A 21,827-nucleotide genomic window follows, 5' to 3' on the forward strand; every position below is an offset into this window, starting at 1 on the left:
TTGGCACAGTGATTCACATTTTGTTCTCTCCCCCTCACATTCCACATGTATTCACATGGACCCCAAGAAACAGTCACATGTGACTCAGATCAGCTTATTTCAACGACAGTTTCAGTGTGAACGGCACAAGTCACATGGAATCTGACCTTTTCATTTCTGATTTGGGCCACTTTCATATCATCATGCAGTGAGGCACAGTGATGCATTATAACGTCTAATGGGTGTCCTTCATTCCGACAGCCATTAGACTTTATAATGCATCACTGTGCATCACTGAGCACAGGGTGACAGTACTATCTTCCTGGACTTTTACTTTTACCTTTAAACCGACATTGTAAAATGTTACACTTACTGTATATTTCTGTATATTTTTACTGTATAGTTTATATTAGAATGTATATACATAACATACAGTAGGAAATGTATATCCCGGACCGTATTTTATTCGTAGGCTTATTTGTATTCTTATTCGTGACTTTTGGTTTTGTCTACTGTTTACTGTGAGCGATGTGTAGTGCCAAATTTCCCTCGGGATGAATGAAGTAGGCTATTTCTATTCTATTCTATATGTGGTCCTAAATCAGATACAGGTCTGATCTTTTGCAATGCGACCTCAGTCGGAAAGTCATGCAATGTTTACGTCACTCTAGTCACATTGACCATTTGTCAATATTCTTTACGTTCCATCTTCTTTATTGTTCACTTGTGCATGCGGGTCAGTTCAGGAGCGTGACCGGTTCACACTGGAATCTGATATTGGCCAGATCTGAGCAATAAATCAGAATTGAGCACTAATTGATTGATTGATTGAAAACTTTATTAACAGATTGCAGAATGGGTACAATACAGTACAGCTCAATACACACAATTGTTAAGGGGATGCAGACCAGAGAAAGACTTTCGTCTTGTTTACATCAGGGTCCCCCATTTTCAATTCATCAGGACATATATGACATACATGACATACAGATATTCAGTACTGCTACATCTATACATTTATGACATACCAGATTTGCAAATACAGTACTGTTTGTGATACAGAAGGAGTCAAGAAAAGGGAGTATATACATTTGACGTAGAAACTGTACATTGGAGGAGGTTGGGTGGGGTTGACAACATTGGGATATTGTCACCCATACTGGGTAATTTACATTGGAGGTGGTTGGGGGGGGGGGGGGAGAAACACTGTATAAACAAGCAAAACTGTACATTGAGGGGGGGGGGGGACACTGTACAAACAAGCAAAATTGTACATTGGACTGTTGACAACCATACTAGGTAAATTACTGTACATTGGAGGGGGTTGGGTTAGGACATTTACAGGGGCCAGTTTTGAATTGCAGTCTCCCGTAGGTGTCCCTTGAGAGTGGTTTTGAAAGTGGGTAGTGATCCACATTCCTTTACAGCTTTGGGTAGGGCGTTCCACATTGATGTGGCATAATTGCGAAACGTGTTTAGTCCCTTATTTGAGCCGAATCTGGGTTTAACATGATTTGTGGCGCTCCCTCTGGTGTTGTGATCGTGCTATTCACTGACCTTTGGGAAGTATTTTGACATGTACATGGGTACCTTGGTCGTGTAGTGTATCTTGTAGACCAGGCCCATTGCAAGTTGCTGTACTCTGTCGTCTACTCTAAGCCATCCTAGGTTGTCAAAGTGGGCAGGGGTGAGGTGGGTTCTAGGAGTAAGGTCAAGCAGTAGTCTGACCAGTTTGTTTTGAGATGTTTGTAATTTAGTTTTTAGCGCCTTTGAGGTGCTTTGGTACCATGAGGTGCAAGCATAGTCGTAGTACCCTTGAATGAGTGCTCCAGCCAGTGTCTTCAGGGTATTCTTGTTTACCAGCGAGGAGATCCGGTACAAGAATCGAGTTTGTTGGTTGACTTTTTTTATTACATTGGATGCCATTTTGTCACAGGAGAGATTAGCCTCTAGGATGGAACCCAGGTAGGTAATTTCATCTTTCCTTGTGACAATATTGTCACCCACTGTAACTGAGAAGTCGTCGGTCTTGCTGAGTTTGTTATTTGAACCGAAGAGAATGGACTCTGTTTTGCCCATGTGTAATGATAGTTTGTTATCAGCGAGCCATATGCAGATTTTGCCTAGTTCCGAGCTGAGGGTTTTTTCAACCTGTAACTTGTTCTTGTCAGAGACCAGCAGGGCTGAGTCGTCCGCAAACAGGAACAAGTTGCAGTCACAAGCTGACGAAATGTCATTTGCATAAATTAGGAACAGTAGCGGTCCTAGTATGCTTCCTTGTGGAACACCACAGCTCACTGTGAGGGGGGGGGGGGGGGGTAGGGTACCGTTTACCTCCACCATCTATTCCCTCCCCTCAAGGTAGGATTGCATCCAGCTCACTGATAGACTATCAAAACTAGGGATGCTCGATATTGGCTTTTTTACCGATACCGATATTCCGATATTGTCCAACTCTTAATTTCCGATACCGATATCAACCGATATCAACCGATACAGATATATGCAGGGTTTCCCCCCCCCCCCCCCCAAAAAACTGAATAATTTCAGGTAACTAATCATTTCACTGGATATATATATATAACAAATATTGTTATTGTTTTATTTTCTTTTTAAACCGATACCGATATTTTCAGATATCACATTTTACTGCCGATATCGGCCGATAATATCGGTCGGCCGATAATATCGGACATCCCTAATCAAAACCAATTGCTTTTAGCTTGTCAATCAGAATGGAGTGATTGACAGTGTCGAAGGCCTTTTGTAGGTCCAGCATGACCATGCCGCAGTATTTGCCTGCGTCCACCTCTTGTTTGATGTGGTCATTCAAATAGAGAAGGCATGTGTCAGTGGAGTGGGATGTTCTGAAGCCAGATTGGAATTCGTAGATTAGATTTTTTTCCGCTAGGTACTTTTCAACCTGTTCGTAGACTATTTTTTCCATGACTTTCGAGATGGAGGTGAGAATAGAAACAGGGCGGTAGTTGCCTGGGTCTAATTTGCTGCCCTTTTTGTGCAGAGGGGTCACCCTCGCAATTTTGAAGTCCTTGAGGACGTGTCCCTGTTTTATGGAGAGGTTTATTATGTGTGTGATGACTGGGGTGATGGCGGCTGCTGAGTCTCTGAGGAACTTGGAGGGGATGTTGTCATGGCCAGTGGCCTTGTTAGGTTGGAGGGCGCTCAGTTTATTGAGTACCTCATCTGTTGTTACCATTTCCAGCTTGAAGTCGTCCTTGCGGACCCCTAGGTTTTTGTAGTAAGCTACTATGTGTTCTACCCCATAAAGCCCTGAGTGGGAGGGTAGTTTGTTTACCAGTGTTGTGGCTATGTTTGTGAAGAAAATGTTTAAGTAATTGGCTACATCCAGTCACTAACTAAGGCTGTCACGTTGTCCCCATGGCAACAGAATGGCGGCTCTGCCACCGGGCTGCGGGTGCTGGGGGGAGGTGTGTGTGTGTGTGTGTGTGTGTGTGTGTGTGTGTGTGTGTGTGTGTGTGTGTGTGTGTGTGTGTGTGTGTGTGTGTGTGTGTGTGTGTGTGTGTGTGTGTGTGTGTGTGTGTGTGTGTGTGTGTGTGTGTGTGTGTGTGTGTGTGTGTGTGTGTGTGTGTGTGTGTGTGTGTGTGTGTGTGTGTGTGTGTGTGTGTGTGTGTGTAAGATAAAATAAGATAAGACACACACACACACACACAGTCACACACACATATGGACCGCCTGTTCTTGTGTGTGAAACAGGAGCAATGATTTACCAAAGTACAAGTGTTGAAAGTGTGCTTGATAACAGCTTGGGCTGTGAGTCTGCCCATGTGCAGAAGTTGTTAGTATCCTGTACGACCTCAGATCAAGTGGAATTAAAGGGAAACTGTTGACAGAGTCAGCTATGAGCGACAATAATATGGTCATGACGACAAGGTTTCTCTTTAGCCTTTGGCGTGGTTTATTTCACATTGCACCCAACAGTACACATGAGTCCTTCTCTTGTGAGAGCGACGGAGGAAGAGAGTGAGGGGGGAGGTAACATCTCCTTTTATACTTCTCACCTGGCGTCAGCTACAATAGCTATGCCTATAGCGCCCTCTTGTGGAAACAGTTACATGCAATCATACATAACATCTAACTTCAACAGAAACCACTAAGAGATTCCCAACCGAGGGGACGCTAGGTTGGGATGAGGGGACGCTATAGGTTGGGATGCGAGCGAGGTCGACATGATGTCTACTTGGTGTTCTCCTCAAGATTCATGACTGGAGGATGCGTTTGCTGCGTGCCATTCTGGTTTAATCTCTTCTTTATTAATCTCATTTTATCAGTCATCCATTTGACGTTATGTTCTTGAATCAACCTCAAAGTTTAAAAACGACATGGAATCTTAATTCTCCAGCTCAGTGAGATTTCTACGGCTAATTCGCAAAGAACACAATTAGCTTTTTTAATGTAATGAATAAAACCAAGAATGAATCTCATAATAATGAATAGGCTCAGTGATCATTTAAAAGGAACAGGCCAACATTACAAGAAATGCGAAGTTACAGTCTTCTCCAGACTCAGACGAGAAGATAGATACCAATTTCTTCTCTGTGCGTTCAGTAGAAAAGCCATCCAGCTGCAAGCTAGCCTAGCTCAGCACAAATTAAATGAAGCGGATACGGACCACTAGCCTACCTTAAAACTCAGAGAGAGGTGTTTGTGGCCAACAGCGAGGGTAGCTGCTGCCTGATAGCTTTCTACTGAACGCACAGAGAGGAAATTGGTATCTATCTTCTTGTCTGACTCTGGAGAAGATGGTAAGTGCATTTCCTATAAGGTTGGCGTGTTCCTTTAAGCATTTGATTCAACTCTTTTCCTGAAAGACAATAGTTGCACTGTGTATATCCGTAAGAAACTCATCAGATGAGAAGTTTGATCCCTTCAAATCCCTGGTGTCTTCCATCTTCCTCTTCCTCTCTTTTTTCTTCTCTCTATATCTCTATCTCTCTCTACCTCTTCCTCCATCTGTTAACTAATCCTCCTTCTGTTCCTCTCTCGCTCGTGTTCCCAATCACTTCACACTCACGTATCTCCTTTCTGCACGCCTCGCACCTATACCTTCCCACCTCCCCTCTCCTCCACCCTCCTCCTTATCTCTCTACCTCTCTCTCCGTCTATCATCTCTTACCTCCTTGTTTCCCATCTGTTTGTCTGTCTCTGGCTCTCTCAATATTATCCGTCAACTACAAGGAATACAATCAGACGCTCGCACCTGTGCTACAGCATACAGTACGTCGATGACCTGTAAAATCCGCCTCTCTCTAGTCATGAATTATGTAGGAGAATATCAAAGTATTCTCGGGAGACGAGGAACCTGTTTATGAAGACGAGGGCCCGGCGCCACAATACAGGACTGGAGAATCGGAAGAGGAGAGCGCTGGAGCACACAGATCATCTTTAGTTTTCAATGCAACTTGGAGTCTTTTTTATTTATTAATTAATTTATCCTTCATCTCACGTTGAGATTTCCATCTCTTTTTCAAGTGGGCCCTGGCCAAAGAGGCAGCATACAATTACTTATTACATATAAAAACAACATTAAAACAAACATAAATAAAAAGCAAGATAGTAAGCGCACACCAGACCCGGCGCCATGGGCGGGCATTGGGGGGCCTGGCCCGCCCACTGAGTCAGCTGTGCCCACCCTGATTTTTTATTTATTTTTTGTCAATCAAAGTAGACTATCCAAATGCTTAGTCGGGGACAGCCCTAGTGGGCACTGATGTCAACAACAACACTACTGAAGCTAGCACGGCACTCTGTGAGAATTCGTTTTCTACCCTCAAGAACATCTTTACAGAACATCGCCTTAGTATGCTTCATCGACGCAAGGCCAATTTAATTCAGTTGGCATTTGAGAAGGACTTAACAAAAAAGTTCAGGAATGAGTGGAGGGGCAGTGTTTTAAGAAGATTTCACTCTGTCCCCAAACGCCGCTTGCCACTCTACTAATGATGGTGAGTAGCCTGTGGAGGAATTTTGTTTGCTTTTTTATGCACTTTATTTTTGTCAGTTCAGTTCAGTTTGTCAGTGAATTCAGAAGTGTTGAATAAATGGAGACTTTTCAAAGATATAGAATAGAATAGAATATACATGTATTATCCTGAGGGAAATTTGACACTCGAAATCACTCAACATTAAACATTTAGACAGAACAAGTCACAAATAAGATTAACAAAACAAATGGCCTAAGAATAGAATAAAATGAAATAGAATAAAAATTGAATAAAAGATACAGTAAATAAATACAGTAAAAATATACTGAAGTCTACAGTAGGTGTAATATTGCACAGTGCTGTTTAAAAAGTAAGAGTCCAGGAAGATGGTAACTGTCACTCTGTGCTCAGTGATGCAGTGAGGCACAGTGATGCATTGTATAGTCTGATGGCTGTCGGAATGAAGGACTTCCTGTGCCGTTCAGTGCTGCATTTAGGTAGTGTGAGCCTATAACAATACATGCTCCTCCTGTCAGCCAAGTCTGTGTATAGTGGGTGGGAGGGGTTTTCCCTGATGGCCTGGAGCTTAGCAAGGCTCCTCCTCTCCGCCACCCTCGCTAGGGCGTCCAGCTACACCCTAACCACGCTACTGGCCTTCCTGACCATCTTATCCAGCCTGTCTGTGTCCCCTGCTCTCAGTCCGCTGCCCCAGCAGGTCTGTTATATATATCCGTTCAGTCTGTTTTTGTATAAGTGAATGTTCTTAAGATAGAGAAATTTGATTTTTCAATTGCCTCTCTGCTGTTTAGTTCAGCCACAGCGCCGTTGTCCCAGCTGAAACGTATAAAAGGGAACCTGTGTTGAAAAACCATTGTGCCCCCCTGAGAACATTTTATGCCCCCCCACTAATTTGTTTCTGCAGCCTGGTCTGGAGCACACAGATACTAAAAAGTAGAGGGAATGTCACATTTCAATGAAAAACATAACATTTTAAACATGAGCACTCCATGGCAAGCAGGTGTCCAATTATATTTGTTTAAATGACCAATTAAAATAAGGGACTCTAGCTTCAAATCCCTTTGCAATAGATTACAGGTTAATGGAGCAGCATAGCTCTTTCTTTTTTTGGAACCAAGATGGCTGCCGAGGGCAGGTGTACGTTGTCATGCTCCACAGCTATCCTTTTATTAAACATTTTAACACAGTTTTTATCTTTTTTAACTGATGTTTTTCAACACAAAATCCTTAAATCAATGAACTACTCTGCCAAAAAACAACAATCCACCCAAATGAGCAGCCTTTAACTCCTGGCAGGGGGACTGCCTCTACAAACTAGCCTCTGGCTACAATTGGTTTGGTGCATTTATGTGTTATGTTTATTTTATGTTCTATGAATGTGCGTCAATGTGCGTGTCTCTCTTAACAAATTAAATAAATGAAATGAAGCTGAATACATGTTTCCCAAATTCAGTTTTGACAGTGGGAACATGAGATATACCTTTGTAATCTCAGATTGTAATGTCCACCTCTTGGTTGAATGAGCAAAGTGCTTATGTAAGTTGGTAGCTGCCCCAGGATGGCTTTGTACACAAACAAATACCAATGTAACTGTCTTCTTATGGCCAGAGATGATTGACCTGACAATTCATACAATACAGTGAAGTGTGAGGGATTTTCAAAGTTTTCTTCGCTAGTTGTTCAATATGGAGTTTAAAAGACAATTGCTCATCAAGATGGACACCTAGATACTTGTAAGATTACATTACATCTATCACCCTGTTTTGGATTGTAGTGATTTTAGGCATAGTGGAACACTCTATATTTTGGATTTATAAACATCTTTTGCATTATCAATGTGTTCACATAACACATTTACATAAATGATAAAAGGCAAAGACACTGTATTGGATGATCAACAACAGAGTCAAATGCCTTGGACAAGTCTATAAACAAAGCAGCACATTGTTGTTTGGAATCCAATGTTTCTATTATGTCATTTGTAACTTTTATTGTGGCTGTAGTGCTATGCTTCTTACTAAAACCAGATTGGAACCTGCTCAGGATACTTTGGCTTTATAGAATCATTTTCTTTTTAATTCTATTTTATTTGTGGGCTTTTTCTGTATTTTTCACCCATCCCAATTTAGTTGTTATGCCAATTCCCTTCCTGGTCATTGCGTGCATTGCCCCATGTCGGCCTGGGGAGGGTGTAGAACTACCACATGCCTCCTCCGATACATGTGGAGTCGCCAGCCGCTTCTTTTCACCTGACAGCGAGGAGTTTCACTGGGGGAACATAACGCGTGCGGAGGTTCACGCTATTTACCCCAGATCCCCTCCCTGCTAAACAGGTGCCCCGACCAACCAGTACGAGTTGCAGTTTACAACGACCAGGACACATACCCCACCGGCTTCTCACCCGCTAACACTGCTAATTGTGTTAGTAGGGATGACTGACCAAGCCGGAGGTACCGCTGACAGCTGGATTCGGTGCTAGGCGAGTGCTTAGTCCACTGCACTACTCAGCCGCACCCTGTAGAAATTATTTTGATCACTATAATTAAACTCAATAAATTATTATTTAACCCTCTAAAGCTTACATAGACAAAGGGGCGCCTGTACATACAGATGCAGCCATTAGTGTTCCTAACCGTGGTGGTCTCAGGACATGGGAATTAATTTGGAAACCAGGTTGCTGTTCTGTTATATGCCCGCCAGGAGGCGCAAAGGTCCCGAAATGACATCTGGTCATAAATCAATATTTTTCAGACTGTTGTATAAAAGTAGCGATTTTTATTTCAAACGTATTCAAGTATTAACATCATAAACATGTCACAACAGCATGTAGAATGTATATTATCATCAATACGTTAGTTTAGCAATAGGTTAAAAGTGTTATTAGATAGATTTAACTTTTCGATTTGGTCAAGTCTATTCCAGCGGTTCTCGAGTTACATGCCGATATGTGAGGCGTGCCCCAAAGTACGCAAAAGTACACATTACCACCCCCGACTCCCGGGGCTTTAGTTCCGTCAATCATTTGGCGATCTCGAAATTCTTTGCACAGGGTTGTAGCCAATGAGTGTGGCTTTCCAATGATACCCCATTATATGATAATTGGGGATCTAATACGGTCTCTATTGATCGATTTATGATAAAGAAAAGCAGGGGGTCCTATAGGGGGACCTTAAAGGGGAACTATCTTATAAATGACCTTTTCCAGTGTTTCGGGTTATTTTATAGCTATGTGGACTTATAGTAATAGAATCTATGTCTCTAATTCTCGATTTGGCGCATTCTTCCAATTCTCCCCTCACAATAATGTCCCTCCCTCAAGTGAGTCATCTGAAAATTTGCCTATATGGGACGTCATATGGTGTATTTGCATAATAACACCCGCCCCCCTCTATCTGCCAGGCAGCCACGAGCCAGCGCAGGTAAACACAGTTGAACAGTATTTATTGCAGGACGCAACCGCAAGCAAATTGAATTGAAGTGAGTTACTTAGCATTGGATTATCGTTATGAACAGATCGGGGCTACGTTGTGCTGTTCCTAGCTGCCGTGCAACGAATGTGACCTTGCATTTATTCCCTGACGATAGCGTGACCCGTCATCAATGGACAAAGTTTATTTTCGGCGACCCGCCGAATGGTTTTCCAACTCATCGTAGTCGCGTCTGTACCGCACATTTTTGCGAGGATGACATTGATAACAAAGGACTTTATGATGCTGGGATGAGTTCCAGGATTACACTAAAGAAGGGTGCTGTACCGTGTATTCGGGACCCGAACGAATCCGTAAGTACAAATGTAATTAGTCAGCTAACTAAATAATTGTTGCTAGCTTAGCTAACGTTATTTTAGCTCTGTGCTTCATTATATATATGTAGACCTAGTTGTGTGTATTGCGAATGAATGATTGTGTTCCTTGTGTGTGTTTGGGGGGGAATAGCTAGGTTTATCTCAGCTGTTTATTGCGCCAAGGAAATCTAACGTTAGTACACGCTGTGTGTGTGTGTGTGTGCGGAGTGTAAGGTATTCCATCCTAATTGTGAAATAAATGATCAGATAATCCAGTCGGGCCTGACTATATTCAATATCTAAACTTTACCTGCACTATTCTTACCCTACCTTCAATGGTTTTATTCCAAGTAGTGAATCAAAATATGTTACAGACAGATTATGCATTGTATTGTATTATATATGTAATTGTTTTTATCCTTAGGGCAATGTAAATGTAAGCAGGCCTTTGCAGCGCCCAGCTACGCGGGACGCAACACGCTCCCGGGACATCTGTTGCCAGACCGACCCCCCAAATAGAATATCTATTGGCACTCAGCTCTCTATAAGAACTTTACAGACGCATGTCAAAAGTCAAGGTTTGTAACATTTCTGATCAATTAGCAAATTATGTATTCCAGTTAGTGCTGTGATGTGTTGCTTAGAATATCAATTCTGTAGCTATTGCACATGTAATGCACACATGTAGTTTTGGTAGCTATAATAGCCTTTAGATATCTATACCAGACCAGGCTATTGGTCCAATGAACCTGCTCCCTCATAGTCAGTAATGTTCTTTATTTATCTCGAACATTTCAACCATAAAACAATGAGTACTGTATACACTATTACCAACCCATACTTATATTCATTATACACACTCATACCAACCAAGACTCATTATACAGTAGTAACACAAAGGTTTTAGAGTTTTTTTTAATGTTTTTATTTTCTTTAGTCAAGGGGCGGCGGTCTGAAGCCAGTGTATACCCCCTCCTCGTCTGGGTATTCTGCATGGATGCGAAGGACCACACAAGAGGGAATGACGACCCTCACGTGGCGGCCCAGAAAACCCCAGCACCAGCTGACAAAGCTTCGATAAGCTACATATCTGAAACGACTAAAGAAGAAAAAGTAGTATTTTATTTATGAAAAGGTCCATGAAAAGGAGCGCTGCAGTAGGGATACAAGGACAGTGTCATCTGAAAACTTAACCAGATGCCTTTGGTCATCAAGCGATCTGCAGCTGTCCGTGTACATAATGAATAGAGATTTAATCTTTCACTAGATTACAAAAAATGTGAATCCCTACCCACCTTCAAAACCGCTCTCAAAGAGCACCTACGGGAGGCTGCAATTCTAAACTGGCCACCGTAAATGTCCAAATCCTTGTATGAAAGGTGCTATACAACTAAAGTGTATTATTATTATTATTATTATTATTATTATTATTATTATTATTATCAGCGTTGGGATATTTTGCATTCCACTGATATAGGTCTGTTTGAATTCCCAGTGGAATTAAGGTGATACCCGGCCGTGCCAGCTAAGTCTATAAAATAAATTGAGACGCATGCTTTGGGCTCAATCACTATTGCCCAATGATGTGTCTGTCTAACCCCAAGATTTTTATATATACGGTATATATTCAATAAATTTGAATATCGTGGAAAAGTTATTTTATTTCAGTAATTCGAGCAAAACTCGGTTATAGATTCATTACATACAAAGTGAAATATTTCAAGCCTTTATTTGTTTTAATTTGGATGATTATGGCTTAAAGCCCAAAATTCAATATCTTGAGAGTTTGAAGAGAAATGTAATATAGAAATGTCGGCCTTCTGAAAAGTATGTTCACTCAGTACTTGGGTGGGGCTCCTTTTGCACAAATTACTGCAAAATATATAGACTTTTACACTGTTCTAATTTATTGAGCTGTGTGTGTATATAAACACATGGTGGCGCTCTGCACCCCACATCATTGTTTAGGGAAAGCCCCGGCTCATTTACTCCCTACATTGAAACAACTGCATTTTGTTATACGAGCAAATGATGTGGACTTCAATTCACCCTGTCCTGTAAACTGTACATCCTATGTGCATTACACAACGGCTACCTCCATCACCTTATCATAAGCTCTCAGTTAACCGATGTAAAGCTTTCTAAATAGTCATAGGCTGATTTTCAATGACCTAACCTTAGTAAATAGCATTTGTACTATTTTGTGGTAAATATTTTGCTAACTAGATATTTTTACTTGTTGTAACATTAGCATGTAGAGTAATGTATATAGCTAGCTAAGCTAGTGGTGTATGGAAGATGCTGTTGGAATTTGTGAGCTTGTCTCAGAGTTCAGAGGCAACTGGGCAATGCGTCTTGAAGCCACAACACTGGGTCCTTCATGTGGACTATTCTCGTGAACACTGTAAACACTACCCCATTTAATAATTAAAAGTGTTTGGCAAGTCAGTGCTATTTACTCCTCTTATAGTAGTGGATTTATTCCTCCCAGTATTAGTATGTGTTTATGGAAGCCAACGTATATACTTGAATTGTCACTATTTGCACAACTGCCTTTGTTCATTTACAATTACACAATTGTATGATGTACAAGTAATATTCGCTGGTATTATAATGTAAAATAAATTGTGTTTTGTGCTGTACAACACAGTGACATTCCTTCATGCACAACACAGTATTCAAATACATTATACAGCTGTACTGTTATTACATTATACATACTTGTTTACGCCCCGGATTGGCAGACACCCATAATCTGCCCTGTAAATGTTGTTTGCCATTTGCAGCGAATATCGGTTTAGGCAGACCGGTTCCAAACCTGGGTGGTCTACCATGCACAACGGGGGTTCCGGTGCTTGGTCACATCTTCTCCTGACCTATATAAAACAACACAGTTAGTCCATTTATTCACCCTAAACCCTGTCCTCATCCTTCAAGGTCAATCTAAAGAATGTGACATTAGCCAGATGCATGTTTTCTGTAACTGTTAGCCAGTTTATGTTACTCATAAACAGTACTGTATATTTTGTAGATCTGGTATGTCATGAATGTCTAGATGCAACAGTACTGTCTACCTGTATGTCATTTATGTTATGATGAATTGAAAATGGGGGACCCTGATGTAAACAAGACGAAAGTCTTTCTCTGGTCTGCATCCCCTTATGTAATTGAGCTGTACTGTACCCATTCTGCAATCTAAAGTTTTCAATCAATCAATCAATCAATACCTGAGGTATTTCCAGGCAACAAAGATTCTCCACCGCGGTAGGCATTCGAGCACAGTTGCCACAGACACACCTGCAGTGCATAAACGAAAGTGCATATACTGTAAAGTGAACAGATTCAACACAATTCCTACTGTACTTGTAAGACGTGGATGCAATATATAACATTATGCTTCTCTTTTCGTTGGGCATGCTACCTAATTTACCCAAAGAAAACTAACGTTATACCTCGCTATAACGTCATAAATAACTACTAACTAACGTTACTGTTACTGACTGTTGTTAGACAGTATACATTACCCACCACTCAGAAACAACTTGAAGCCCTCGTCGTTCAATCTCGTCCTCCTCCTCCGAAAGTTTAGAGTCGCAGTCGGGGTCACTCTCCGGATCAAAAATATATGCGTGCGCCATGTTTGTTTACGAGTTCACTTTCGCACGCGTATGGGCGGAGCTACAGGTGGGGGTCTCTCTCTCTCTCCCTTTCACTCAAATCGCATTCAGAGTATGGGCGTGGCCAAGCCTCAAAACGGCTTAAAATTTTGAGGTAGACAAATGCTGCTTTTGAGTACTCGATTAGAAAGGAAAAAAAATATTTTTTTTAAATAAACCTTACACATGTGTTCCATAAACTCAGGAATTGTGTAAAAGTGCCCAAATAGTGAAAGAAATAGTAAAATAGTTCCCCTTTAAAGTGGAAATGAAGCAGTGAGCAATGTGATCCTAGTTTGTTTGTTGTGTACCTTGTGTAAGACAGGGTTCTATAATCAAATGTGAAATCTATCTTATTTGTCTGAAAAATCAAATATAATATCCCTGTTTTCAACATGGGCGCCGCCATTTTGTTGCTGACATCATGGCTGACGTCATGGGGGTTGTTTGGTGTACACTGCTGGTTAGCTACCTATAGTGAATGGGTCAGTAAGTAAATAAAATGTTGCCTACAAAACAATGGGACCGCAGTGGTTCTGTTTGTATTGCTCCTGGCTGTTCAAACTAATTTTACCATGTGAGAGAGAGGAAAGTTGGTTAATTTCCACAAACTACCAGTGAAAAAAACAGTGTTGTTGGCATGTTGGCTCAGGCTGGCTGCACTCAGGCGGCGTGATCAGCCTGTTGGACAGGGAATGAAGATCCCCAGAGAACACTTCATTGCCTCGGATTATGTTGTTGGGGGTGGAAGGTTTGTCCAGAAGACCACTAATCAGCTGAAGCCTGATGCGGTTCCCTCGGTCTTCGACAGACAGACCGGCGTTAGCTCTCGGGAGCGATGGCTAGCTAGTTGGCACCAGCCGGGGACCGGCGTTAGCTCTCGGGAGCGATGGCTAGCTAGTTGGCACCAGCCGGGGACCTGATCACATGGTAAAATTAGTTTGAACAGCCAGGAGCAATACAAACAGAACCACCGCGGTCCCGTTGTTTTGTAGGCAACATTTTATTTACTTACTGACCCATTCACTATAGGCAGCTAACCAGCAGTGTACACCAAACAACCCCCATGACGTCAGCAACAAAATGGCCACGCCCATAATGATAAATGCTTCAGAAATGCACACAACAAATCGTTTTTTCTTAGAAACTGCTTATTTTTATAACGTGATTTCTTCTGTGGCTTATCTAAATACTAATGTGATGCTATGAATATGTATTTATCGCACTGCTTCATTTCCACTTTAAGGCTTAACCAAGAATATGCAAATGGGCCTTGTAGAAGTGGAGCAATATTCCATATTCCACGGCACGGTGGTGTAGTGGTTAACACTGTTGCCTCACAGCAAGAAGGTCCAGGGTTCGATTCCCGCTTGGGGACCAGGTTTCCATGATGCCAGGTACCCAGGTGGGGTATCTCCCGGGCCTTTCTGTGTGGAGTTTGCATGTTCTCCCTGTGCTCGCAAGGGTTTCCCCCCCGATAAGATAAACCCTGTGTGTGTGTGTGTGTGTTGAGGATAATTGCATGCCAATTAAAGACCTCCGAACAGGTCCTGCATTATTATTATTTTAGCCGGATTTTCAGAAAATATTCCACGGGTGGAACAGGTTAAACAAACTTATTGTTTCCAAAAAGCATTACACTAACAGCGTTGTGATCGCTTTCTTCTGATGAAATGGAATGAGAGACGCGCGTCGGGCAGTTGTCACCAGCTGTATTCGGGCGCCCCTGCTGGTCATTGTTACCGTTAATACGGTGCCCAAACGTTGGTCGACTCCAATGACAATTCATCGCTGTATCTGTAGTGTTATATTTTTGCCAATTATGAGCTTATTCTTTGAGTCAGGATCAAGTGTTATACATTTTACAATTTAGGGGAACCTACTCTTTACTTTGGTGCAGTGTGAAGTCATTTGTGTGAGCATACAATATTTGACCTAAAAAAATAGAGATACAGTTTTAACGGAGAGAAGAGAATCTTCCGATTCAGATACAATTCAAAGTGAGTCTTTACCACAAACAGTTCCAAAGATATCTAATGTTTTGTAAAACATTTCTAGTGTTGCATGGGCGCGACACTCAGCTTTAGAGGGTTAAAGGTGCTATAGATAACATTCAGCCACTAGATGTCGCCTTAGAGCACCAGCATAACTAAACGTTGGTCATTCTTGTACCTAATGAAGACTAAACGTTGGTCATTCTTGTACCTAATGAAGACTAAACGTTGGTCATTCTTGTACCTAATGAAGACTAAACATTGGTAATTCTTGTACCTAATGAAGACTAAAGGTTTTTGTCATTCTTGTACCTAATAAAGAAAGGTAAAGATGGTAGTTGTGCTCCAGTACTCTCCTCTGGTACCTGAGGAGACTTGTTAGTGTGGGTGACCTGGCGAAGCCAGGTTGCAACCCACACTATACATATCTATACTCTTTTTATTTATTTATTTATTTATTCCACCGATTTTGACAACACACTCGTGCCAGAGCGTTCGCGCCCCATACACGTGAAAGGTATCAAAACGAGCGGCTTGCTCCAACTCGATACGCTATTCGAACTCGTAAAGTTTCACCGCACCGTCTGGCTACGAATAGACTTTAAACGGTAACATTTCGGAAATACAGTGCAATTTAGAGTTTCAAACACTTTGCAACACGTAAGCGTTCGCGCACCATACACGTGAAAGGTATCAAAACGAGCGGCTTGCCTATGGCAACTGCGGTCTTCGAACCCGTAAAAGTTTCACCGCACCGTCTGGCTACGAATCGACTTTAAACGGTAAAATTTCGGTCCCATTGGGAATGCATTGCATTTTAGAGTGTAGCAGCTGAAATAATCTTTTTCCCCCTACCTTGGGTGAATTGCGAGTGTGATCTCAATTTTGGACGTAGAAATAAAACAAACACATCAAAACGATGACACGGCTGTCATCCCGCTCACAAAAGAAAAATAAATGGAATTGGACATTTCTATCTCAACTGACGACCATTTGTTTGAAGGTTCTCCTCCCCATTGACCGCCATGCAATCGCCCTCTAGAAATCAATTTTTTCACAAACATTTTTAGCCTTCTGTTCCGATCGCCGAAGGAGTGCCACAATATCGCACAAATGCCACAATCTCGCGCACAACCCTTCGCCTACTCATTGTAGTGCTCTTGTGCGAGTCACAACGCTTCATCTCTTATAGTTTTCTTTTAATCAATGTGACAATGCAGTCATGCATCTGCCTCCATAGAAATGCATTGGATAGAAAATATGCAAGTCATAGTGATTGCTTCACCTGTGTGGCTCATGGCTCACTCATGATTGGTTCAGCTGTGTGGCTCGTGGCTGAGCTGCCAATGACCTCATCCACTTTAACCCATCATTGCCCATCACTGTGTTGCAGTACTGAATTGCTGGACAGCGCCCTCTGTCTTGTGGGTTGTGTCATTGTACTCAGTAGGGATATCCTCTTTCATTTTTCATTGGTCCATGTTGACCACCTTTCATTGGTCGATGTTGACCACTCCCCCGATCATTAGACCATGCCCCCTTAGGCCACACCCCCTCAGTGTATCTCTTGAACCGTTTGTCGTAGAGACTTGCGGATTGTGCCATTGGTCGATGTTGACCACCTTTCATTGGTCGATGTTGACCACTCCCCCGATCCTTAGACCACGCCCCCTTAGGCCACACCCCCTCAGTGTATCTCTTGAACCGTTTGTCGTAGAGACTTGCGGATTGTGCCATTGTACTCGGTGTAATAGTGTAATAGTGTGTAATAGTGTAATAGTGTAATAGTGTGTAATAGTGTAATTGTGTAATAGTGTAATAGTGTAATAGTGTGTAATAGTGTGTAATAGTGTAATAGTGTGTAATAGTGTAATAGTGTAATAGTGTGTAATAGTGTAATAGTGTAATAGTGTGTAATAGTGTAATAGTGTAATAGTGTAATAGTGTGTAATAGTGTAATAGTGTGTAATAGTGTAATAGTGTAATAGTGTGTAATAGTGTAATAGTGTAATAGTGTGAAATAGTGTAATAGTGTAATAGTGTGTAATAGTGTAATAGTGTAATAGTGTAATAGTGTGTAATAGTGTAATAGTGTAATAGTGTGTAATAGTGTGTAATAGTGTAATAGTGTAATAGTGTGTAATAGTGTAATAGTGTAATAGTGTATAATAGTGTAATAGTGTGTAATAGTGTGTAATAGTGTGTAATAGTGTGTAATAGTGTGTAATAGTGTAATCGTGTGTAATAGTGTAATAGTGTGTAATAGTGTAATAGTGTGTAATAGTGTAATAGTGTAATAGTGTGTAATAGTGTAATAGTGTGTAATAGTGTAATAGTGTAATAGTGTGTAATAGTGTAATAGTGTAATAGTGTGTAATAGTGTAATAGTGTGTAATAGTGTAATAGTGTGTAATAGTGTAATAGTGTATAATAGTGTAATAGTGTAATAGTGTGTAATAGTGTAATAGTGTGTAATAGTGTGTAATAGTGTAATAGTGTGTAATAGTGTAATAGTGTAATAGTGTGTAATAGTGTAATAGTGTAATAGTGTGTAATAGTGTAATAGTGTGTAATAGTGTAATAGTGTAATAGTGTGTAATAGTGTAATAGTGTAATAGTGCAATAGTGTGTAATAGTGTGTAATAGTGTTATAGTGTGTAATAGTGTAATAGTGTAATAGTGTGTAATAGTGTAATAGTGTGTAATAGTGTAATAGTGTGTAATAGTGTGTAATAGTGTAATAGTGTAATAGTGTGTAATAGTGTGTAATAGTGTAATAGTGTGTAATAGTGTAATAGTGTGTAATAGTGTAATAGTGTAATAGTGTGTAATAGTGTGTAATAGTGTAATAGAGTAATAGTGTGTAATAGTGTAATAGTGTGTAATAGTGTAATAGTGTGTAATAGTGTAATAGTGTAATAGTGTGTAATAGTGTAATAGTGTGTAATAGTGTAATAGTGTAATAGTGTGTAATAGTGTAATAGTGTGTAATAGTGTAATAGTGTAATAGTGTGTAATAGTGTAATAGTGTGTAATAGTGTAATAGTGTAATAGTGTGTAATAGTGTAATAGTGTGTAATAGTGTAATAGTGTAATAGTGTGTAATAGTGTAATAGTGTAATAGTGTAATAGTGTGTAATAGTGTAATAGTGTGTAATAGTGTAATAGTGTAATAGTGTGTAATAGTGTAATAGTGTGTAATAGTGTAATAGTGTAATAGTGCAATAGTGTGTAATAGTGTAATAGTGTGTAATAGTGTTATAGTGTGTAATAGTGTAATAGTGTAATAGTGTGTAATAGTGTAATAGTGTAATAGTTTTGCGGGTTGTGTCATTGCACTCAGTAGGGATATCCTCTTTGATTGGTCTATGTTGACCACTCCCCCGATCCTTAGGCCAGGCCCCCTTTTTGTATCCTTTGAACCGTTTGTCATAGAGACTCGCGAGAGACCCTCTCCCCCGTTGGCCGGCGGTGCACAGGCGTCACCCACACTTTCACAATTTCCCCCGCGCGGAATTGTCTAGTTATGATATATTATTGTAGTCCAAGTTGACCTCAACTCACATCTCCTACTGTACCTCATGTCACCACCTGTAGTTGGTCGCTATCTTGGTCCTTGGGTCTAATACTATATACATTTGATCTCGATTTAGGCCATCAATATTTGACCAATTTCAAAACACTTAAATAGTGTAGGTATTTGGTTGACTTTCAACATATCCACCAACTTTGAGCCAAATCAGATAAGAAATGGGTGTGTTATTGTTGTTATGGACAGACAGACAGACACACACACACACACACACACACACACACACACACACACACACACACACACACACACACACACACACACACACACACACACACACACACACATATTCATACACGTGATTACCAACTTGCGATTTCCATGTGGGATGTAATGAGGGTCTCGGAGGGCTTTGAAATAATTTGGTATTGTGTGTTGTGCACTCTACAGTGCAGGGGGAACTTCTTTTTGGAAATGCATTGCATGTAGGTCAATTATTTTAGATATTTGAATAAAATCATCATAATGACCAAATGAAAGATGCAAGCACACTTTTTTTTCTTGTTGACGGTATTCACACAGTAGGCTACCCATATGTCATGCTCACGTTGGGTTCCATTCCACAATGTTCCCACCCAAAGGAAACCAACCTAAGCATGATTGACTGAATATGAAACACATTATTCCCAATGGCTTGAAACTCTGAAACACAGATTATTTTCACTGCACAGAGCCAAGTGCATCTAGATTGAATTTTGAGCGCTGCACGCCATGACAAATCCCTGTGCCACCAGTAGAAATGCAGCCAGCCAGGCAGACACTGACACCATCACAACACATTTCAAAACAAATACACAATCCCAGCTATGTTTAAACAATGCAATGTAGATGATATTATTATCGTTCAACTCTTTTCTTAACCTCTTTAACAGTCCTGCAAATTTAGCATAAAACACAGAGTCGATTACATTCTGAAAGTAAATTGGTCACTATTCTGGAACCATTGTAGAATCACTGAGTGCTACTGTAATACATTTACATTTTACATTTTGTCATTTAGCTCACGCTTTTATCCAAAGTGACTTAAGGGTCAGCAGGAAGGGTATGACTCTTACAACTGAGTAACAATTAAGCATTACATCACGCACAGGAGTGTGTTATGAGAATTAGAGCATGCCTAGGGGTGGTTGTTAGGCCCGAGGCGCAGCCGAGGGTCGTTAGACCCCCCTAGGCATGCTCTAATTCTCATAACACACAACTACAAGTGGTGTAATGGCTTTTATACAATTGGCGCATTCATCCAACCTTATTGCTATACAATAAACACACATTAATTGAAGATTTATTGACAAAACCATCCGCAGAAAAAGTTGTTCCAAAAGAAAATAAGAGAAGTTGCCTCCGTGTATAGAAGCAGCTCGGAGGTGCGCTGTTTCAAGGCATGCCATCTAAGAATGAAGTGAGCGTGTCTTATTGGATTGATTGATTGATTGATTTATTGATTGATTGAAAAATGTTGACGAATGGCATCTAACAACACACTTCGCACGATTTAGATTTTGTATAACAATGAGTCATGACCAACCAATTACATAATCCAACATTGTGTAAGCAACTAACAAATTCCATGTGACAGAATCGTTTTTGAATTAGTCGTTATGACGCTATCAATACATCCATTCATAAAGATTATTGTCCGCCATCTTGGTTTCATTCCTAAAACCACGAACGGCGAAGTGATTGTAATTCGGTTGTGGGCGGGTTCTGGAATCACAAGCGTGTGTTGTGATAAATAACAACGTCTAACTTGACTGTTTCAGCCAATCAGAATCGAGAAATTTGCATGCCATTGTATAATGTTCATCAAACAGTGCTGAAACTTGGGTGCTGCAGTGATAAGTGCATAGTAGTAAAAGAAGAGAGTGCATGATAGTATAAGACAGTAAGAATGTTAGTGTTTAAAAAAAAAATGATATTGATTGAAGAAGTGTGTTTTTAGTCGACGGCGAAAGATTTCGGCTGTCCTGACTGTGGTGGGAAGTTCGTTCCACCATTGTGGAGCGAGGACCGAGAATAGGCGTCTTCTCTTTGATGACCCCCCTGGTGCTCAGATAGGAGTGGGTCTGAGGCGGCCAGAGGATGTAGAGCGGAGGGGTCTTGAGGGTGTGTAATTAGAGACCATTGACCGGAGGTAGGCGGGAGCCGTTCCCTTTGCCACACGATATGCCAGGTGGAGGACCTTGAAGCGAATTTGTGTGGCGATGGGGAGCCAGTGCAGGTCCTTGAGAAGTGGGGTACCATGGGCTGACTTTGGTAGGTTGGAGATCAGACGGGCGGCTGCGTTCTGGATGAGTTGAAGGGGCTTGGTGGCGGTGGTCGGTAGACCAGCGAGCAGTGCATTGCAGTAGTCGAGGCGAGACATGACTGTTGATTGGACAAGGAGTTGGATGGCTTCTTTTGTCAGGAAGGGGCAGATCCTTCTGATGTTGCTCAGGAGGAACCTGCAGGTTCTGGTCGTTGCAGCGATGTGAGCGGAGAAGTTCAGCCGGTCGTTAAAGACAACACCAAGGTTCTTGGCGGTCGGGGACGAGGCTACAGCTACATTTTCCACTGTGATGGAAAGGTCGGTTACAGAGTTACAGAGGTTTGAACACACTGAAATAAACTAGGGATGTTCGATATTGGCTTTTTTACCGATATCCAATATACCGATCTTGTCCAACTCTTAATTTCCGATACCGATATCAATCGATACCGATATATGCAGGGTTCCCCCCCCCCAAAAGAACGGAATAATTACAGGTAATTAACATTACATATCTATTGTGGTGGAATTAACACAACATTATGCATACTTTTGACAATAAATTAAATAAGAATTTGTTCTTACTTGCTTGCCTG

General features: G+C 41.2%; 1 protein-coding gene and 1 long non-coding RNA gene across 2 annotated transcripts in view; one reads left to right on the top strand and one right to left on the bottom strand.

The window, feature by feature from the left end:
- The window catches only part of LOC311235920 (voltage-gated delayed rectifier potassium channel KCNH8-like), a gene marked incomplete at its 3' end in the record, with an annotated part of 374,679 nt that overhangs the window by 166,709 nt on the left and 186,143 nt on the right, over nt 1-21,827 (top strand). The window lies entirely within an intron of this gene.
- On the bottom strand, nt 10,687-13,317 carry LOC311224818. The gene is made up of 4 exons (XR_014619471.1): nt 13,273-13,317; nt 12,972-13,041; nt 12,466-12,620; nt 10,687-10,843 (listed from the first exon to the last, which is right to left on the bottom strand). It is a non-coding gene; the product is annotated as an uncharacterized lncRNA (long non-coding RNA).

This window comes from Notolepis coatsorum, assembly GCF_963971535.1.
Source record: "Notolepis coatsorum genome assembly, chromosome: 1".
NCBI lineage: Eukaryota > Metazoa > Chordata > Actinopteri > Aulopiformes > Paralepididae > Notolepis > Notolepis coatsorum.